Genomic DNA, 21046 nt, shown 5'->3' on the forward strand with positions numbered 1-21046 from the left:
AATTACAGTTGTATGCCTTTTCCCCAATTCTTCCACCCCACCCCAGCTGAACCCACCTCCCTCCCCCACCTCCACCCTCCCCCTTGGTTTTGTCCATATGTCCTTTATAGTAGTTCCTGTAATCCCTTCTTACCACTGCCCCCCCCCCGGCTATTGTTTGATTGTTCTTAACTTCAATGTCTCTGGTTATATTCTGTTTCCTTTTTTCTTCTATTGCTTATGTTCCAGTTAAAGGTGAGAACATATGGTATTTGTCCCTCACCGCCTGGCTTATTTCACTTAGCATAATGCTCTCCAGTTTCATCCATGCTATTGCAAAGGGTATAAGCTCCTTCTTTCTCTCTGCTGCACAGAATTCCATTGTGTAAATATACCATAGTTTTTGGATCCATTCATTTGCTGAAGGGCACTTAGGTTGATTCCAGTACTTCGCTATTGTAAATTGTGCTGCTATGAACATTGGGGTGCACGGGTACTTTGGGATTGGTGTTTCAGGGTTCTTAGGGTATAATCCCAGCAGCAGAATTGCTGGGTCAAAGGGCAGTTCCATTTTTAGTTCTCTGAGGAAATTCCATACTGTTTTCCACAGTGGCCTCACCAGTCTGCATTCCCACCAACAGTGCACTAGGGTTTCCTTTTCTCTGCATCCTCTCCAACATTTGTTTGTGGATTTGTTTATGTTGGCCACTCTGAGTGGTGTGAGATGGTACCTCATTGTGGTTTTAATTTGCATCTCTCTGATGGCTAGTGAGGCTGAGCATCTTTGCATATGTCTCTGGGCCCTCTGTATGTCTTCCTTGGAGAAGTGTCTGTTCAAGTCCTTTGCCCATTTTTTAGTTGGGTTGTTTGTCTTCCTGGAGTGGAGTCGTGTGAGTTCTTTATATATTTTGGAGATCAGGCCCTTGTCTGAGGTATCATTAGCAACTATGTTTGCCCATACTGTTGGTTCTGTTTGTAATTTGGTGCTGTTTTCTTTAGCCATGCAGAAGCATTTTATTTTGATGAGGTCCCATTTCTTTATTCTTTCCTTTATGTCCCTTGCTTTACGGGATGTGTCTGTGAGGATGTTGATGCGTGGAATGTCTGAAATTTTCCTGCCAATGTTTTCCTCGAGGACTTTTATGATGATACCTATTATACTTAAGTCTTTTATCCATCTTGAGTTTATTTTCGTGTATGGCGTAAGTTGGTGCTTGAGTTTCATTTTTTTGCACGTAGCTGTCCAGATCGTCCAACACCATATGTTGAAGAGGCTATTTTTGCTCCATTGTATGCTTCTGCCTCCTTTGTCAAATATTAATTGACCGTATAGACTTGAGTTTATTTCTGGGCTCTCTGTTCTGTTCCATTGGTCCATGTGCCTGTTTTTATGCCAGTACCAGGCTGTTTTGATTACCGTGGTCTTGTAATACAGTTTGATATCAGGTATTGTGATCACTCCTGCTTTGTTCTTCTTTCTCAAAATTGCTGCAGCTATTCGGGGTCATTTATGGTGCCATATGAATTTCTGAAATGTTTGTTCTATATCAGTGAAATATGTCATGGGTACTCTAATAGGGATTGCATTGAATCTATAAATTGCTTTGGTTGTATGGCCATTTTGATGACGTTAATTCTTCCAATCCATGAGCATGGTACATGCTTCCATTTGTTTGTGTCTTCCTTAATTTCTTTCTTCAGTGTTGTGTAGTTTTCTGAGAACAGGTCTTCTACCTCCTTGGTTAGGTTGATTCCTAGGTACTTTATTTTTCTTGTTGCTATATCAAATGGGATTTTTTTCCTGATTTCTGTTTCTGCAGTTTCGTTGTTGGTGTAGAGGAATGCCTTTGATTTCTGAGTATTGACTTTGTATCCAGCTGTTTTGCCAAATTCATTTATTAGGTCGAGTAGTTTTTTGGGGGAGTCTATAGGATTTTCCATGTACACTATCATGTCGTCTGCAAACAGTGACAGTTTAATTTCCTCCTTTCCAATTTGGATGCCTTTTATTTCTTTCTCTTGTCTGATTGCTGTGGCTAGGACTTCCAATACTATGTTGAATAGGAGTGGTGAGAGAGGGCATCCTTGTCTTGTTCCTGATCTTAGTGGGAAAGCTCTAAGTTTTTGTCCATTGAATGTGATGTTGGCTGTAGGTCTCTCATATATGGCCTTTATTATGTTGAGGAATGCTCCCTCTATTCCCACTTTGCTGAGTGTTTTTATCAGAAATGGGTGCTGTATCTTATCAAATGCTTTTTCCACATCTATTGATATGATCATGTGATTTTTGTCTTTGCAGTTATTGATGTGATATATTATGTTTATTGATTTGCGAATATTGTACCATCCTTGCATCCCTGGGATGAATCCCACTTGGTCATGGTGGATGATCTTTTTAATGTATTGCTGGATGCGGTTTGCTAATATTTTGTTGAGAATTTTAGCGTCTATGTTCATCAGAGATATTGGCCTGAAGTTTGCTTTCTTCGTTGTGTCTTTATGTGGTTTTGGGATTAGGATGATTCTGGCTTCATAAAAAGAGTTTGGGAGTGTTCCATCAGTTTGGATTTTTTCGAATAGTCTGTGAAGGATAGGGGTTAGCTCTTCCTTAAATGCTTTGTGGAATTCTCCTGTGAAACCATCTCGTCCAGGGCTTTTGTGTGTTGGGAGTTTTTTGATGACTGCTTCAATTTCGTCTGCTGTTTTTGGTCTGTTCAGGCTTTCCACTTCTTCATTCAGTTATGGAAGATTATATTTTTCTAGAAATGTGTCCATTTCACCTAGGTTTTCAAATTTCTTGGCATACAGTTCTCTGTAGTAATTTCTTACAATCCTTTGTATTTCTGTGGTATCAGTTGTAATCTCTCCTCTTTCATTTCTAATTCTGTTTATTTGGATCCTCTGTCTTTTCTTCTTGATGAGCCTACTTAAAGGCTTGTCGATTTTGTTTATCTTTTCAAAGAACCAGCTCCTGGATTCATTGATCGTTAGAATTGTGCTTTTATTCTCTATGTCATTTAACTCTGCTCTGATCTTGGTTATTTCCTTTATTCTGCTTGCTCTGGGCTGTCTTTGTTGTTGTTCCTCCAGTTCTTGTAAGCGTAGGGTTAGGTTGTTTGTTTGAAATGTTTCTATGTTTTTAAGGTAGGCCTGTATTGCTATGAACTTCCCTCTCAGAACTGCCTTTGCTGTGTCCCATAGCTTTTGCGTTGTTGTGAGTTCATTTTCATTTGTTTCCAGAAAGTCTTTGATTTCTTCCCTAGTCTCGTTCTTGACCCATTCATTGTTTAATAGCATGCTATTCAGTCTCCATGATTTTGAGTGTTTTGGGTTTTTTCCTTTGGGGTTGGTTTCTAGTTTCAGCCCCTTGTGGTCAGAGAAAGTGCTTTATATGATTTCAATTTTCTTGAATTTGTTGAGGCTTGCTTTGTGTCCTATCATGTAGTCGATCTTTGAAAAAGTTCCATGGACACTTGAAAAGAATGTGTATTTTGCTTCTTTGGGATGAAAAGCTCTCTATATATCAGTTAAGTCCATTTCTTCTAGGGTATTGTTCAGTGACACAAAATCCTTGTTGATATTTTGTTTGGAAGACCTGTCCATTTTTGATAGTGGGGTGTTAAAGTCCCCTACTATAATTGTGTTGCTGTCAATATCTTTCTTGAAATCCTCCAAGATTTTCTTAATGTATTTCGGTGCTCCTATGTTGGGTGCATGTATATTTACAATGTTTATGTCTTCTTGCTGGATTCTTCCTTTGAGTATTATGAAGTGACCTTCTGGGTCTCTCTTTATGGCTCTTCTTTGGAAGTCTATTTTGTCTGATATGAGTATTTCTACCCCTGCTTTTCTTCCCTGTCTGTTTGCTTGGAAAATTTATTTCCAGTCCTTCACTTTCAGTCTGTGTAATCTTTTGTCCTGAGATGGGTCTTTGTAGGCAGCATATGTGTGGGTCATGTTTTCTTATCCATTTAGGTCTTCTCTGTCTTTTGATTGGAGCATTTAATACATTTACATTTAAGGTTATTATCGATAGGTAGTTATTCATTGCCATTTTTTCCTACCTGTGTTCCTCTGTCTTTCTCTTCTCCTTCCTTTCCTTAAAGCAGTCCCTTTAGCATGTCTTGCAGAGCTGGTTTGGTGGAAGTGTATTCTTTTAGAATTCTTTTGTCTGGGAAACTCTTTATTTGGCCTTCTATCTTGAGTGATAGCCTTGCTGGGTAAAGTAGTCTTGGTTGCAGGCCTCTTGGTCTCATTACTTGGAATATTTTTTGCCATTCTCTTCTGGCTTGGAGCGTTTCCATTGAGAAGTCAGCTGCTAACCTGTTTGGGGCTCCTTTGTATGTTACTTCCTGTTTCTCTCTTGCTGTCTTTAAGATCCTCTCTTTGTCTTGGAAATTTGCCATTTTAATTATGATGTGTCTTGCAGTGGTTCTCTTTGGGTTCCTCCTGCTTGGGACTCTCTGTGTTTCCTGGATTTGGGTGACTTTTTGTCTCCTCAGATTAGGGAAATTTTCCATCATTACTTTTTCAAACAGGTTTTCTATCCCTTGCTCTTCTTCTTCTCCTTCTGGTGTTCCTATTATATGGATATTGTTACATTTCATGTTTTCCTGCATTTCTCTTATTGCTTCTTCATTCTTTCTGACCCTCTTTTCCTTTTCTTGCTCTTTCTGGGTGTTTTTTTCTAGTTTGTCCTCCAGCTCGCCAATCCGATCCTCTGCTTCATGAAGTCTGCTTTTCATTCCTTCTACTGTGTTCTTCCATTCAGAAATTGTATTTCGTCTTTTCCTCTTGGGCCTTGTTGATAGTTTCTATTTCCTTTTTCATGTTGATATAGTTTGCAGTGAGTTCATTGTAGTTTCCCTGTAGTTTCTGGTAGTTCTCTTTGAGCTCAGAGAGCTCAGTGAGCTTCCTGATGTCCATTGCTTTGAACTCAGTATCTGATGGTTGACTTGCCTCTTTTTCAGTTAGCATTGTTTCTGAGGCTTCCTCCTTTGCTTTCATTTGGGAATTGTTTCTTTGTCTTCCCATTGTTTGTGAGACTCTTCTTGTTAGCCTCTGCTTCTTAAATTGCTCTATTCTGACTCCCTGGGTTTATGGTATGAACTTCTATGGTAGAATGCCAATGGGATTCAGTGGTGCTGTCTCCTTAATCTCCTGTGCTCACTGGTCTTGAGCTGACGTTTATGGGTGTAACACAGTCTAACTCTAGTCTTTTCAGCACTCCAGGTTTTGTTGTCTCACCTGTGGGAAAAAGAGAAAGGGGGGAAGAAAGAAAAAAAAAGAGATAAAAAAAAGATGGGAAGGAGGGAAAAAGGAAATAGAAAAGGAAAGGAAGGAAGGAAGAAGGAATAAAGAAAGATCGGAGGCAAGATAAGAAGCAATTTTAACAAAAATTAAAACATAGGAATAAATAAAAGAAGGCAGGAAGAAGGCATAAAAAAGGTAAAGGATGAAAGGAAGAAGGAATGAAAAGGAAAAAGAAAGGTAGAAGGAATTCAGGGGGAAAGGAGGAAAGGGGAAAAAAAAAAATCTTCTGCTGACTTTAAACTGGTCAGGTTAGTTCTGCTGGTCGTCCTGTCTGTGGAAGAGGAGGGGGTGGTTGGAAGGATTGGTTTCACTTTTCTCCCTTCCTGGGCCTCACTCTTCGCTGTGGTTCAGTCTGCAGTCCAGTCCCTCATGGTCCTTCTGCTCCCCACTAGGCCTTTAGTTCAGTAGTTGTGCTGTCCTTGAGTTGCACCAATTAGGTGCAATTCACACTCTACCTTCTTGCTCTTTGCTGTCTTAGATGCTAGGGGCTCTGGGTGCTGCTATGGGGTAGTTCAGCCCCCTACTGGGTTGTGTCTTTCTGGGGAATGCAGTCTCCCCCAGCCCTGCAGCTCCCCTCGGCTGGGTGTTCTGCCTTTGTCCTAGAGAGCTAGTAGGCCCTGCAGGGCTCTGTGTGCAGGTGTTAGTTAGGCGTTGTAGGTGTGGTCCCTGGCAGGCAGCCAGGCCGTTGATCAGTGGATCCAGCCACTTTGGGCTGGAGAGGCTTGGGCGGGCTGGGCTTCCCTGGGACTGAGTCATGCGGCACTTGGGTCCGCTGTTTTGGGCCTGTGGGTGGAGCATCTAGCCTCTGCTCCAGATGCTCTCCCACCTGAGGTTTCAGGTGTGGGCGCCCCGCCTGAGTTTCATGCGTGGGCCCCCAGTTCACTAATCTGCGTGTGCGCAACCCGGCTTCAGGTGAGCGCAGGGGCTGTTTATCCCGCGTTCGCAGTCCTGGGGCAGAGGGGGGAGGGGCGCCAGGGGCCGCAGCTGCTGCCGAGAGTTCTCTAACCAGCCCCTGAGTGCCTCTATTTTCTTTTTCTTTTTGAGAAATTCTTCCTATTCAAGCCCCCCTTGTCCAAACAAGCACCTGGCTGCTCACAGCTCAGCCTGGCCCTCTCCCAAGACTCCTGCAGCAGCCCCTGCGCCTGGGCTGGGGCTTCTGCCGCCCTTGTACTGTGTGGTCCCTGGTCCCGGGTCCCGGGCCCCGGGGACCTTATTGTCCTTAAGCACTCTTCTTAGCGTCAGATCTTTCAATGTCCTGTATCTTTGGTCTCTGATCTTCATATATGCTGGAATACTGTTGGCTGTTCGCTCTGCTCCTCAGATCAGCTAGGTATTTCCCTGGCGTTGAGTGGAAGTGGACTCTGCTCCCACCTATGTTGCCGCCATCTTCCCGGAATCTAATATTCAGAAATTGATGGCATTTCTATACACCGATAATGAACTATAACAAAGAGAAACTAAGAAAACAATGCCATGTACTATTGCAAGAACAACAACAAAAGGTGGTACATAGGAATAAATTTAACCAAGGAGGTAAAAGACCTATATTTGAAAAACTATAGGACATTGAAAAAAGAAATTGAGGAAGATACAAACAAGTGGAAGCATATACTGTGTTCATGGATTGGAAGAATTAACATTATTAAAATGTTCATACTACCCAAAGAAATCTATAGATTCAACAAAATTCCTCTTAAAATGGCATATTTCCCAGTCTAGAAGAAATATTCTAAAAACTCATATGGAACCAAAAAAGAACCCGAATAGCCTCAGCAATCTTGAGAAGGAATTAAAAAATTAGAGGGATCACAATACCTGATATTAAACTATACTATAACATGACTGTAATCAGAACAGTCTGGTAGTGGCATAAGAACAGACACATATATCAATGGAACAGAATAGAGAACCCAGAAATAAACCCACACTTTTATGGTCAATTAATATTTGACAAAGGAGGCAAGAGCATACAATTGAGTAAAGGCAGTCTGTTCAATAAATGGTGTTGGGAGAACTGGACTAGTACTTGCAAAAAAAAAAAAAAATGAAACTGGACCACCAACTTACATCATACACTAGAATAAACTCAAAATGGGTAAAAGGTTTAAATATAAGTTGTCATACTATAAAAATTGTAGAAGAAAACATAGGGGGTAAAGTTTCAGATATCTCACATAGCAAAATTTTTGCCAATATATCTCTAGGGCAAGGAAAACAAAGGAAAAAATAAACAAATGGGATAACATCAACTTGAAAAGCTTCTGTACAGTTAAAGAACCCATAAGCAAAATGTGAGGGGAACCCAGTGTTTGGTAAGACATATTTTTAAATGGTACATTGGACAAGGGTTTATTCTCCAAAATATATAAAGAACTCGTATCACTGAACACCAGGAAAACAACAACAAAAAAAGGGGCAAAGGACCTGAATAGACACTTCTCCAAGGAAGACATACAGATGGCCATGGATATATGAAAAATGCTCAACATCACTAGCAGTCAGAAAAATGCAACTTAAAACCACATGAGATGCCACCTCACATCTGCAAAAATGGCTATTAATAAATCAACAGGCAACAATTGCTGGCAAGGATGTGGAGAAATGAGAACCCTAGTGCACTGTTGGTGTGAATGCAGACTGATACAACCATTCTGGAAAACAGTATGAAATTTCCTCACAAAATTAAAAATGGAACTGCCTTTTGACCCAGCAATTCCACTCTGGAAATATTTCCAAAGAATCCCAAACACCAATTGCAAAGAATATGTGCACCCCTATGTTCGTAGCAGTGTTATTTATAATAACCAAGATTTGGAAACAGCTTTAGTGCCCATCAGTAGATGAGTGGATAAAAAAGATCTGTGGTACATCTATACAATGTAATACTGTGCAGCAGTAAAAAAAAAGAAAGAATTCTTACCTTTTGCGACAGCGTGAATGAAACTGGAGACTATTATGCTAAGTGAAATAAGCCAGGCAATGAAAAACAGATACCATATGATCTCACTTACAACTGGAATCTAAGGAACAAAATAAACAAATGAGCAAAATAGAATCAGAGGCACAGAAACAAGGAACAGACTGTTAGCTCTAATATGGGAGAGGGGAGTTTAGGACTGGTTGAAAGAAGGTGAAGGGATTAGAAAAAGAACATATATGCATGATCCATGGTCATGAAAATGGCGTGGGGATTGACCGTGGGAAGCGGTGGCTGGGGGGAAGGGGGAAAAGGGGGGGAATTGGGACAACTATAATAGCATAAACAACAAAAAGATTAAAAATAAATAAATAAAAAATAAAACCTAAACAAAAAAACAAACAATCTCCCCAAACTCTTACTGTCAATTACCATGCTACAATCCATGCTACATGCTACCCAGACAATACCCATTAAATATATACAGGAACTTTAACTAGGGGAATAGTTAAATCAATGAAATATGATTTTTGCTTCTCTTCTGAATCCCTAAAGCCCTTCCTTCTCCCTTCTGATTTTATTTCTCACTGCAGGAAGAAAAGGGAATCCATAAAAGAGGCCAGTGACTACTTGGTCTTCTTTGTAATACTAGTTTAATGGGCAGAGAATACTTTTTGTCTCCCTTCCATTTTTCTTCTCTCAGTCTCTATAGACTTCTAATGTTGTTCTCACTGGTTATTATAGCAATCCAAGAAGCAATAGTCATTTTTTCAGGTGTTTCCTCACCTGCCCAAAGGAATGGGTGAAACTCTTGGCAGGTGGGAGTGAGAAGGGGGGTGGGAAGCAGGGAACTGTCAGAGTCACCCTGTTGCAAATATGCTCCTCTGCAGGACTTGAAGAATAGCAAAAGAAGTCCCCTTAACAGAGGCAAATATTGTACCTACCTTCCTTCCATTATTCACAAGGCATCCAGATCCATTGTGTTACTCTGCGAGCCATTCAAGGTGGCTGAGATGTCTACCCCCAGAGATGTAAGCTGATCCAGAGCAGGAGGGGCCGATGATGAGAGGTTGACCAAAATACTTGCCAAGTTTCCAAGTCAGGTGGCACTATTTGGACACTTTTTAGCTTTATTTGAGAGTACATAAAATTTTCTGGGCCAGGGGAAAGGAGAAATGGAAGGTGACAGGATAAGGAAGAGAAAGAAGGTAAAAACAAGAAGGAAGGAACAGTGAAAGGCATTGGAGGGATATCAGAAGGAATAGCAAGTGAAAATCCAAGCCAGTCCTGCTTAATGCTAGTTATTTGCTCCCTTTAATAATAGGTACAAACTATAATAAAATAGCATTTCTGCTCTCCCAACCGCCCAAACACACACTTCAATGTGAAATTTTTGTAATTAATTGATTTATTTTTATTCAGTTACAATTATCTGCATTTTCTCCCCTTCCCTCCACCCCACCCCAGCCAGTCCCACCTCCCTCCCTCACCTCTACCCTCCCCCTTGATTTTGTCCTTGTGTCCTTTATAGTAGCTCCTATAGACCCCTCTGCCCACTATCCGCTCCCCACTCCCCTGTGGCTATTGTTACAATGTTCTTAATTTCAATGTCTCTGGCATGGATGGAACTGGAGAGCATTATGCTAAGTGAAATAAGCCAGGTGGTGAGGGACAAATACCATATGATCTCACCTTTAACTGGAACATAATCAACAAAAGAAAAAAAGCAAACAACATATAATCAATGTGAAATTTATGAAACTGAATATTGTATATCATAGCAAGAAGAAAAACCAGAAAAAATTTCTCTGCTTTAAATCTTAGCTATGCCTCTTGTTCTCCTCCTAGGTGTGCAGGGCCTTTCATCGATGTAGTATGCACCATTTGCTTCTAAGAACTACGTTGCCTGGCATCTATTAAAAATGCCATATATTAGAGAGCTCATGAACTGCAATTGGAGCATAGCATGTTTTGTGTTATGTTATGTTATTTGTTTCTTAATCTAATCCTCTGCTTTTAGATACTGGAAATGAGAATTAGTCAGTCTAATCTCTCCAGGGATGGTTTTTTTTTTTTTTTTTCAGGCAAGCCTAGTCTATCTCCTATAGAAAACAGGTTGAAATTCAATATTTGGATAATGTGATGAACAAGAGAGGGAGGGGGAAGAGAGAGAGAGAGAGAGAGAGATTGATTCGCAGGGTTGGGAGAACCATAGATGATGTAAATGGCATTAGAAGGTTGATAAATCCTTTTTTGTAAAATCACCATTTGGGGTAGCTCCCTTGTGTTTAAAGTTACATGACCATCCCAATAAGATAATGTGCCTGGGTTAAAGTAAGCTTTACTTATTGCAGTGGACCCAACTGAGTGGAACAAATCACATTGAGGACAAAAAAAGAGAACTGAAAACACAATGAAAAATATCTTATTCTTCTTACTGTATTTTTTGTTTTCGTTACCTTAAAATAATTAAATATTAATAATATTTAATTTATTAAATATGGTTTAATATTAGACATGGTTTAATATTAACCCATTAGACATGGTTTCTGCACTCAGAATCGGTCCTTTGATTTTTGAGGGAAACAGAACATTTTATACCTAATTAACCACTGATTTCTTTCTCTTAGAAACTCCAGACTAAATCCTGTATATAAAGATCTTCTACTTGATTTTTCAAAATTAAGCTCTTTAATTGAGATGGTTATAGATTCACATGCAGTTGTAAGAAACAATACTGAAAAATCCTGTGTACTCATTACCCAGTTATGCTTGCTTTAAAAAAAAACACTTTACTGAGGTAAGATTGGCATACGAAAAGCTGTGCACATTTAATATATACAACTTGATGAGTTTGGAGATAAGTACACACTCATAAAATCATCACTGGAGTCAATGCCACGAACATACCCATCACCTCCAAATTTTTCTTCTTGACTTCTTTGTTTATTTATTTTTGTGATAAGGGCACTTAACAGAAGATCTACCCTCTTAGCAAACTTTAAGTATTCAATACAATATTATCAACTATAGGCACTATGCTGTACTATGTATACTTTTTTTTTAAATTTTTATTGTTATTCAATTACACTTGTATGCCTTTTCTCCCCATCCCTCCACCCCACCCCAGCTGAACCCACCTCCCTCCCCAACCTCCACCCTCACCCTTGGTTTTGTCCATGTGTCCTTTATAGTAGTTCCTGTAATCCCTTCTTACCACTGCCCACCCCCCGCCCCCGGCTATTGTTAGATTGTTCTTAACTTCAATGTCTCTGGTTATATTTTGTTTGCTTTTCTCTTTTTTTCCCCATTTTCTATTTTTATTTTATTTTTTTTTTAATTTTTATTGTTATTCAATTACAGTTGTATGCCTTTTCCCCAATTCTTCCACCCCACCCCAGCTGAACCCACCTCCCTCCCCCACCTCCACCCTCCCCCTTGGTTTTGTCCATATGTCCTTTATAGTAGTTCCTGTAATCCCTTCTTACCACTGCCCCCCCCCCGGCTATTGTTTGATTGTTCTTAACTTCAATGTCTCTGGTTATATTCTGTTTCCTTTTTTCTTCTATTGCTTATGTTCCAGTTAAAGGTGAGAACATATGGTATTTGTCCCTCACCGCCTGGCTTATTTCACTTAGCATAATGCTCTCCAGTTTCATCCATGCTATTGCAAAGGGTATAAGCTCCTTCTTTCTCTCTGCTGCACAGAATTCCATTGTGTAAATATACCATAGTTTTTGGATCCATTCATTTGCTGAAGGGCACTTAGGTTGATTCCAGTACTTCGCTATTGTAAATTGTGCTGCTATGAACATTGGGGTGCACGGGTACTTTGGGATTGGTGTTTCAGGGTTCTTAGGGTATAATCCCAGCAGCAGAATTGCTGGGTCAAAGGGCAGTTCCATTTTTAGTTCTCTGAGGAAATTCCATACTGTTTTCCACAGTGGCCTCACCAGTCTGCATTCCCACCAACAGTGCACTAGGGTTTCCTTTTCTCTGCATCCTCTCCAACATTTGTTTGTGGATTTGTTTATGTTGGCCACTCTGAGTGGTGTGAGATGGTACCTCATTGTGGTTTTAATTTGCATCTCTCTGATGGCTAGTGAGGCTGAGCATCTTTGCATATGTCTCTGGGCCCTCTGTATGTCTTCCTTGGAGAAGTGTCTGTTCAAGTCCTTTGCCCATTTTTTAGTTGGGTTGTTTGTCTTCCTGGAGTGGAGTCGTGTGAGTTCTTTATATATTTTGGAGATCAGGCCCTTGTCTGAGGTATCATTAGCAACTATGTTTGCCCATACTGTTGGTTCTGTTTGTAATTTGGTGCTGTTTTCTTTAGCCATGCAGAAGCATTTTATTTTGATGAGGTCCCATTTCTTTATTCTTTCCTTTATGTCCCTTGCTTTACGGGATGTGTCTGTGAGGATGTTGATGCGTGGAATGTCTGAAATTTTCCTGCCAATGTTTTCCTCGAGGACTTTTATGATGATACCTATTATACTTAAGTCTTTTATCCATCTTGAGTTTATTTTCGTGTATGGCGTAAGTTGGTGCTTGAGTTTCATTTTTTTGCACGTAGCTGTCCAGATCGTCCAACACCATATGTTGAAGAGGCTATTTTTGCTCCATTGTATGCTTCTGCCTCCTTTGTCAAATATTAATTGACCGTATAGACTTGAGTTTATTTCTGGGCTCTCTGTTCTGTTCCATTGGTCCATGTGCCTGTTTTTATGCCAGTACCAGGCTGTTTTGATTACCGTGGTCTTGTAATACAGTTTGATATCAGGTATTGTGATCACTCCTGCTTTGTTCTTCTTTCTCAAAATTGCTGCAGCTATTCGGGGTCATTTATGGTGCCATATGAATTTCTGAAATGTTTGTTCTATATCAGTGAAATATGTCATGGGTACTCTAATAGGGATTGCATTGAATCTATAAATTGCTTTGGTTGTATGGCCATTTTGATGACGTTAATTCTTCCAATCCATGAGCATGGTACATGCTTCCATTTGTTTGTGTCTTCCTTAATTTCTTTCTTCAGTGTTGTGTAGTTTTCTGAGAACAGGTCTTCTACCTCCTTGGTTAGGTTGATTCCTAGGTACTTTATTTTTCTTGTTGCTATATCAAATGGGATTTTTTTCCTGATTTCTGTTTCTGCAGTTTCGTTGTTGGTGTAGAGGAATGCCTTTGATTTCTGAGTATTGACTTTGTATCCAGCTGTTTTGCCAAATTCATTTATTAGGTCGAGTAGTTTTTTGGGGGAGTCTATAGGATTTTCCATGTACACTATCATGTCGTCTGCAAACAGTGACAGTTTAATTTCCTCCTTTCCAATTTGGATGCCTTTTATTTCTTTCTCTTGTCTGATTGCTGTGGCTAGGACTTCCCATACTATGTTGAATAGGAGTGGTGAGAGAGGGCATCCTTGTCTTGTTCCTGATCTTAGTGGGAAAGCTCTAAGTTTTTGTCCATTGAATGTGATGTTGGCTGTAGGTCTCTCATATATGGCCTTTATTATGTTGAGGAATGCTCCCTCTATTCCCACTTTGCTGAGTGTTTTTATCAGAAATGGGTGCTGTATCTTATCAAATGCTTTTTCCACATCTATTGATATGATCATGTGATTTTTGTCTTTGCAGTTATTGATGTGATATATTATGTTTATTGATTTGCGAATATTGTACCATCCTTGCATCCCTGGGATGAATCCCACTTGGTCATGGTGGATGATCTTTTTAATGTATTGCTGGATGCGGTTTGCTAATATTTTGTTGAGAATTTTAGCGTCTATGTTCATCAGAGATATTGGCCTGAAGTTTGCTTTCTTCGTTGTGTCTTTATGTGGTTTTGGGATTAGGATGATTCTGGCTTCATAAAAAGAGTTTGGGAGTGTTCCATCAGTTTGGATTTTTTCGAATAGTCTGTGAAGGATAGGGGTTAGCTCTTCCTTAAATGCTTTGTGGAATTCTCCTGTGAAACCATCTCGTCCAGGGCTTTTGTGTGTTGGGAGTTTTTTGATGACTGCTTCAATTTCGTCTGCTGTTTTTGGTCTGTTCAGGCTTTCCACTTCTTCATTCAGTTATGGAAGATTATATTTTTCTAGAAATGTGTCCATTTCACCTAGGTTTTCAAATTTCTTGGCATACAGTTCTCTGTAGTAATTTCTTACAATCCTTTGTATTTCTGTGGTATCAGTTGTAATCTCTCCTCTTTCATTTCTAATTCTGTTTATTTGGATCCTCTGTCTTTTCTTCTTGATGAGCCTACTTAAAGGCTTGTCGATTTTGTTTATCTTTTCAAAGAACCAGCTCCTGGATTCATTGATCGTTAGAATTGTGCTTTTATTCTCTATGTCATTTAACTCTGCTCTGATCTTGGTTATTTCCTTTATTCTGCTTGCTCTGGGCTGTCTTTGTTGTTGTTCCTCCAGTTCTTGTAAGCGTAGGGTTAGGTTGTTTGTTTGAAATGTTTCTATGTTTTTAAGGTAGGCCTGTATTGCTATGAACTTCCCTCTCAGAACTGCCTTTGCTGTGTCCCATAGCTTTTGCGTTGTTGTGAGTTCATTTTCATTTGTTTCCAGAAAGTCTTTGATTTCTTCCCTAGTCTCGTTCTTGACCCATTCATTGTTTAATAGCATGCTATTCAGTCTCCATGATTTTGAGTGTTTTGGGTTTTTTCCTTTGGGGTTGGTTTCTAGTTTCAGCCCCTTGTGGTCAGAGAAAGTGCTTTATATGATTTCAATTTTCTTGAATTTGTTGAGGCTTGCTTTGTGTCCTATCATGTAGTCGATCTTTGAAAAAGTTCCATGGACACTTGAAAAGAATGTGTATTTTGCTTCTTTGGGATGAAAAGCTCTCTATATATCAGTTAAGTCCATTTCTTCTAGGGTATTGTTCAGTGACACAAAATCCTTGTTGATATTTTGTTTGGAAGACCTGTCCATTTTTGATAGTGGGGTGTTAAAGTCCCCTACTATAATTGTGTTGCTGTCAATATCTTTCTTGAAATCCTCCAAGATTTTCTTAATGTATTTCGGTGCTCCTATGTTGGGTGCATGTATATTTACAATGTTTATGTCTTCTTGCTGGATTCTTCCTTTGAGTATTATGAAGTGACCTTCTGGGTCTCTCTTTATGGCTCTTCTTTGGAAGTCTATTTTGTCTGATATGAGTATTTCTACCCCTGCTTTTCTTCCCTGTCTGTTTGCTTGGAAAATTTATTTCCAGTCCTTCACTTTCAGTCTGTGTAATCTTTTGTCCTGAGATGGGTCTTTGTAGGCAGCATATGTGTGGGTCATGTTTTCTTATCCATTTAGGTCTTCTCTGTCTTTTGATTGGAGCATTTAATACATTTACATTTAAGGTTATTATCGATAGGTAGTTATTCATTGCCATTTTTTCCTACCTGTGTTCCTCTGTCTTTCTCTTCTCCTTCCTTTCCTTAAAGCAGTCCCTTTAGCATGTCTTGCAGAGCTGGTTTGGTGGAAGTGTATTCTTTTAGAATTCTTTTGTCTGGGAAACTCTTTATTTGGCCTTCTATCTTGAGTGATAGCCTTGCTGGGTAAAGTAGTCTTGGTTGCAGGCCTCTTGGTCTCATTACTTGGAATATTTTTTGCCATTCTCTTCTGGCTTGGAGCGTTTCCATTGAGAAGTCAGCTGCTAACCTGTTTGGGGCTCCTTTGTATGTTACTTCCTGTTTCTCTCTTGCTGTCTTTAAGATCCTCTCTTTGTCTTGGAAATTTGCCATTTTAATTATGATGTGTCTTGCAGTGGTTCTCTTTGGGTTCCTCCTGCTTGGGACTCTCTGTGTTTCCTGGATTTGGGTGACTTTTTGTCTCCTCAGATTAGGGAAATTTTCCATCATTACTTTTTCAAACAGGTTTTCTATCCCTTGCTCTTCTTCTTCTCCTTCTGGTGTTCCTATTATATGGATATTGTTACATTTCATGTTTTCCTGCATTTCTCTTATTGCTTCTTCATTCTTTCTGACCCTCTTTTCCTTTTCTTGCTCTTTCTGGGTGTTTTTTTCTAGTTTGTCCTCCAGCTCGCCAATCCGATCCTCTGCTTCATGAAGTCTGCTTTTCATTCCTTCTACTGTGTTCTTCCATTCAGAAATTGTATTTCGTCTTTTCCTCTTGGGCCTTGTTGATAGTTTCTATTTCCTTTTTCATGTTGATATAGTTTGCAGTGAGTTCATTGTAGTTTCCCTGTAGTTTCTGGTAGTTCTCTTTGAGCTCAGAGAGCTCAGTGAGCTTCCTGATGTCCATTGCTTTGAACTCAGTATCTGATGGTTGACTTGCCTCTTTTTCAGTTAGCATTGTTTCTGAGGCTTCCTCCTTTGCTTTCATTTGGGAATTGTTTCTTTGTCTTCCCATTGTTTGTGAGACTCTTCTTGTTAGCCTCTGCTTCTTAAATTGCTCTATTCTGACTCCCTGGGTTTATGGTATGAACTTCTATGGTAGAATGCCAATGGGATTCAGTGGTACTGTCTCCTTAATCTCCTGTGCTCACTGGTCTTGAGCTGACGTTTATGGGTGTAACACAGTCTAACTCTGGTCTTTTCAGTACTCCAGGTTTTCTTGTCTCACCATCTGATCTTTCGATGTCCTCTATCTTTGGTCTCCAATCTTCATATATGCTGGAATACTGTTGGCTGTTTGCTCTGCTCCTCAGGTCAACTAGGTATTTCCCTGGCGTTGAGGGGAAGTGGACTCCGCTCCCACCTATCTCACCGCCATCTACCACCACGAATGTTACTATGTATACTTTTAAAAGTCCAATTAGAGTTTACTTTAGTCAATCTCTTCACTCTTCATGTATTAATACATGATTAAGTTCATATAGCATTATGATGTGTAATCTCTGAAGAACCAGGAAATGTGACAGGGAACAGACTGTCAGAGATGGCCCATTTTGAAGGAGAAACTTCCATCTGAGTCTCCTGTAGTCACCACATCTTATTCACCTGCCTTGATGAAATGGGACCTTTCTCTATGTATAGTCCCCACAAACTGTTCTAAACCAGAGTAAAGAAAATATCAAATATGGAAAGGAATGGAATCTACATCTATGCTGTGGGCTAATAGCGAATCAGGAGCCATATGGGTCACATAAATGCCATGTTGCATGTTCTTCACAGTGGAAGGAGGACATCTGGAAATAAAATATGGATGAAAGGACAGATGGAAGGTTGATAAGGAGAAGAGACGAAGGAAGGGAGCAGAAAGTGGCCCTGAACTTAACGCTCTTCCACAAAGGGTTGCATCAAGTGGGAGAAGCTCTGGAAAGAGGCTGGTGTGAATGAGATAAACTTATGAATCTGAGTATAAAATATTCATTTTTGGACTCCTAGTGTGTATATATATGATTTGCATTCTAGGGACACAAATCCAAGGGTGAAACGAGGATTCCTGTCTCTCATTCCTCTGGTTTTTTTCAGTCTGTTTCCTTAGAAACAAATCCATCACTACCCAGAGAATGCCATCTAAGAAGGAACAGCTCTGAAGATATTCAATCCCCAAATGTTTTGAAAGCACATGCTAGCTATGCCAAATGAGTCCTTGAAAGAGCCAAATCACTTCCAGATTTGAAACAGCAAGTGAAAAAATGCCTACCCATCTTTAAATGTAGGAGGTATAACCAAGTGCTCAGATGATCAAATATTGTGATCATAAGGCTGAGGTCCTGGGCCCAAACCCTGTGTGGCTCCTTTGCTTTTCAACTCCCCAGGTCCAAACAGTAGAAGACTGTGCTCCTGTCCTGAAATTGGTCCTCCATACCTTGTCAGTCATTTTGCAAGAACAAGCCACAGGTCATATGAGACTCTGGGCAAAAGGCATTTAGAAACATAGGCATTCTTGGAAACTTGCCCTTCCATTTTATTACCAGTGGGAGCTAAAGTCAAACAAAATCTATTTTCTCTTCCCTGTCTGACTCCACTGCTAGAACAATGAATCAAAGTTCTTGGCCTCCACCCTCACCCGAGAGTCAAGATAGCTTTATCTTCACTGTAACGGAGGAGACAGTTCCCTGACTGTTTATCTTACAAATAGAGTACCAGGTTAGGTTGGGGGACTTGCCTAGAGCTAGAATGGGTGGGGCAAGATCTTAGAATCCTCCAGGGGTTCCCGAGATGGCTCTCCAAAACTGCTTTCAGCGTATTGATCTCTGAGAGCATTGCACATCAGGAAAAGAGCAACTACAAACAACTAGCTTGCCCACATCTCCAAATCAATTGCATGTATACTAGATGCTCACTTTTCTTCCTTCCTTCCTCCCTCCCTTCCTTCCTTCCTTCCTTCCTTCCTTCCTTCCTTCCTTCCTTCCTTTCCTTCCTTCCTTCCTTCCTTCCTTCCTTCCTTCCTTCCTTCCTTTCCTTCCTTCCTTCCTTCCTTCCTTCCTTCCTTCCTTCCTTCCTTCCTTCCTTCCTTCCTTCCTTCCTTCCTTCCTTCCTTCCTTCTTCTTCTTTCTTTCTTTCTTTCTTTCTTTCTTTCTTTCTTTCTTTCTTTCTTTCTTTTTCTTTCTTTCTTTCTTCTCTCTCTCTCTCTCTCCCTCCCTCTCTCTCTCTCTCTCTCTCTCTCCTTTCTTCACTCTTTTTCCTCCCCTGCAAGAAAAGGTGTAGTTTCTAATAACTCTCCCTGCTATGTTGTAGTGAGATAGGATGTCAGTTTCACCTGAGGCTACTGAAGTGAAAGAGTATTCAACAGAAAAATTGGCCCACTTGATGCACTTGGGGTAGATTTGATTTCTGTCTTAGGATTACAACAAGAATATCGGGAACTGGAAAGGGAGAACAATCCCCAAAGCAAACAGTTGTTGAGTGACTTACTTGATAGACACCTTGCAAGGTGGATACTACCAATAACCTATCATACATGAGGAAATAGACTCTGAGAGGTTAAACCACTTGCCTGGGGTTGACCAAACTCATTATTGACAATGAATTGAATCCCTGACTGTCTGATTTCAGGTCTGATTTGTTCATTTACTTTCTTATTCAAATATTAATTCATGAAACAAAGTTGATACTTTCATGTTAACTCAACATCATAGACTTAAAATATTTCTTGCAATATTCAACTTCTGCACAAACAAACAAGGGATGTGCATTTGTGCATTCTAATGTTTGAAATATATATTGTCTATGAGGTTTTAGCTATAAAATACCAGTTTGCACACATTTCCTGGCATATAGTGGCTCTCGATGCATATTCTCTGGACATAACAATAACAAAGGATGTAAGGAAATACAACCACTATAAATGAGCCTCCCTCAGAAAGATGCTGGGTCTTCCATCTATACACCTGTGGCTACCTTAGCCTGAAATGAATAGGTCTATGTCTCAATTCAATAAAACAATTCCTTCATTACTTCAGCATGGTATGGATAGTTAAAAGACAAATGAACTAGATATCCAAGATTCCAAACTGGAGTCCAAATTCCTAAGGCCAGATTCTTCACACCAACAATCCCAATTACTTACAAGAAATATTAATACTCTAGAATAAAATTTAGAAGTGAATGACTGATATCCTTTTGATTCCAAAAGAGAAATACGAAGCCTAAAGAAATGGTGTGACTAGACCAAGCTAGTTAACCAAATCGAACCCAGGTCTCCTGGCTGCCTGTCCATTCCTTCTCTTTCTTTTTTTTTTTTTCAGTTTTAATTTTGTATTGTTATTCAATTAGAGTTGTGTGCCTTTTCTCTTCATCCCTCCACCCCACACCAGCTGAACCCACCTCACTCCCCCACCTCCACCCTCCCCCTTTATTTTGTCCATGTATCCTTTATAGTAGTTCCTGTAATCCCCTCTCCTCAGTGTCACCTCCCCACTCCCCACTACCCATTGTTACATTGTTCTTAACTTCAAAGTCTCTGGTTATATTTTTGTCTCCTTTTTTCTTCTATTTATTATGTTCCAGTTAAAGGTGAGATCATATAGTATTCGTCCCTCACCGCCTGGCTTATCTCACGTAACATAATGCTCTCCAGTTCCATCCATGCTGTTGCAAAGGGTATAAGCTCCTTCTTTCTCTCTGCTGCGTAAAATTCCATTCTGTAAATATACCATAGTTTTGGATCCACTCGTTTGCTGATGGGCACTCAGGTTCATTCCAGTACTTGGCTATTGTAAACTGTGCTGCTATGAACATCGGGGTGCACAAGTTCTTTTGGATTGGTGTTTCAGGGTTCTTAGGGTATAATCCCAGCAGTGGAATTGCTGGGTCAAAGGGCAGTTCCATTTTTAGTTTTCTGAGGAAATTCCATACTGCTTTCCACAGTGGCTTCACCAGTCTGCATTCCCACCAACAGTGCACTAGGGTTCCCTTTTCTCCGCATCCTCTCCAACATTTGTTTGTGGATTTGTTTATGCTGGCCACTCTGACTGGTGTGAGATGGTACCCTCATTGTGGTTTTAATTTGCATCTCTCTGATGGCTAGTGAGGCTGAGCATCTTTGCATATATCTCTGGGCCCTCTGTATGTCTTCCTTGGAGAAGTGTCTGTTCAAGTCCTTTGCCCATTTTTTAATTGGGTTGTTTGTCTTCCTGGAGTGGAGTCGTGTGAGTTCTTTATATATTTTGGAGATCAGGCCCTTGTCTGAGTATCATTAGCAACTATATTTTCCCATACTGTTGGTTGTCTTTGTAATTTGGTGCTGTTTTCTTTAGCCATGCAGAAGCATTTTATTTTGATGAGGTCCCATTTCTTTATTCTTTCCCTTATGTTCCTTGCTTTACAGGACATGTCTGTGAGGATGTTGCTGCGTGGAATGTCTGAGGTTTTCCTGCCAATGTTTTCCTCGAGGACTTTTATGGTGATACGAATTATATTTAAGTGTTT

Source organism: Desmodus rotundus, chromosome X, assembly GCF_022682495.2.
Source record: "Desmodus rotundus isolate HL8 chromosome X, HLdesRot8A.1, whole genome shotgun sequence".
NCBI classification, from domain to species: domain Eukaryota; kingdom Metazoa; phylum Chordata; class Mammalia; order Chiroptera; family Phyllostomidae; genus Desmodus; species Desmodus rotundus.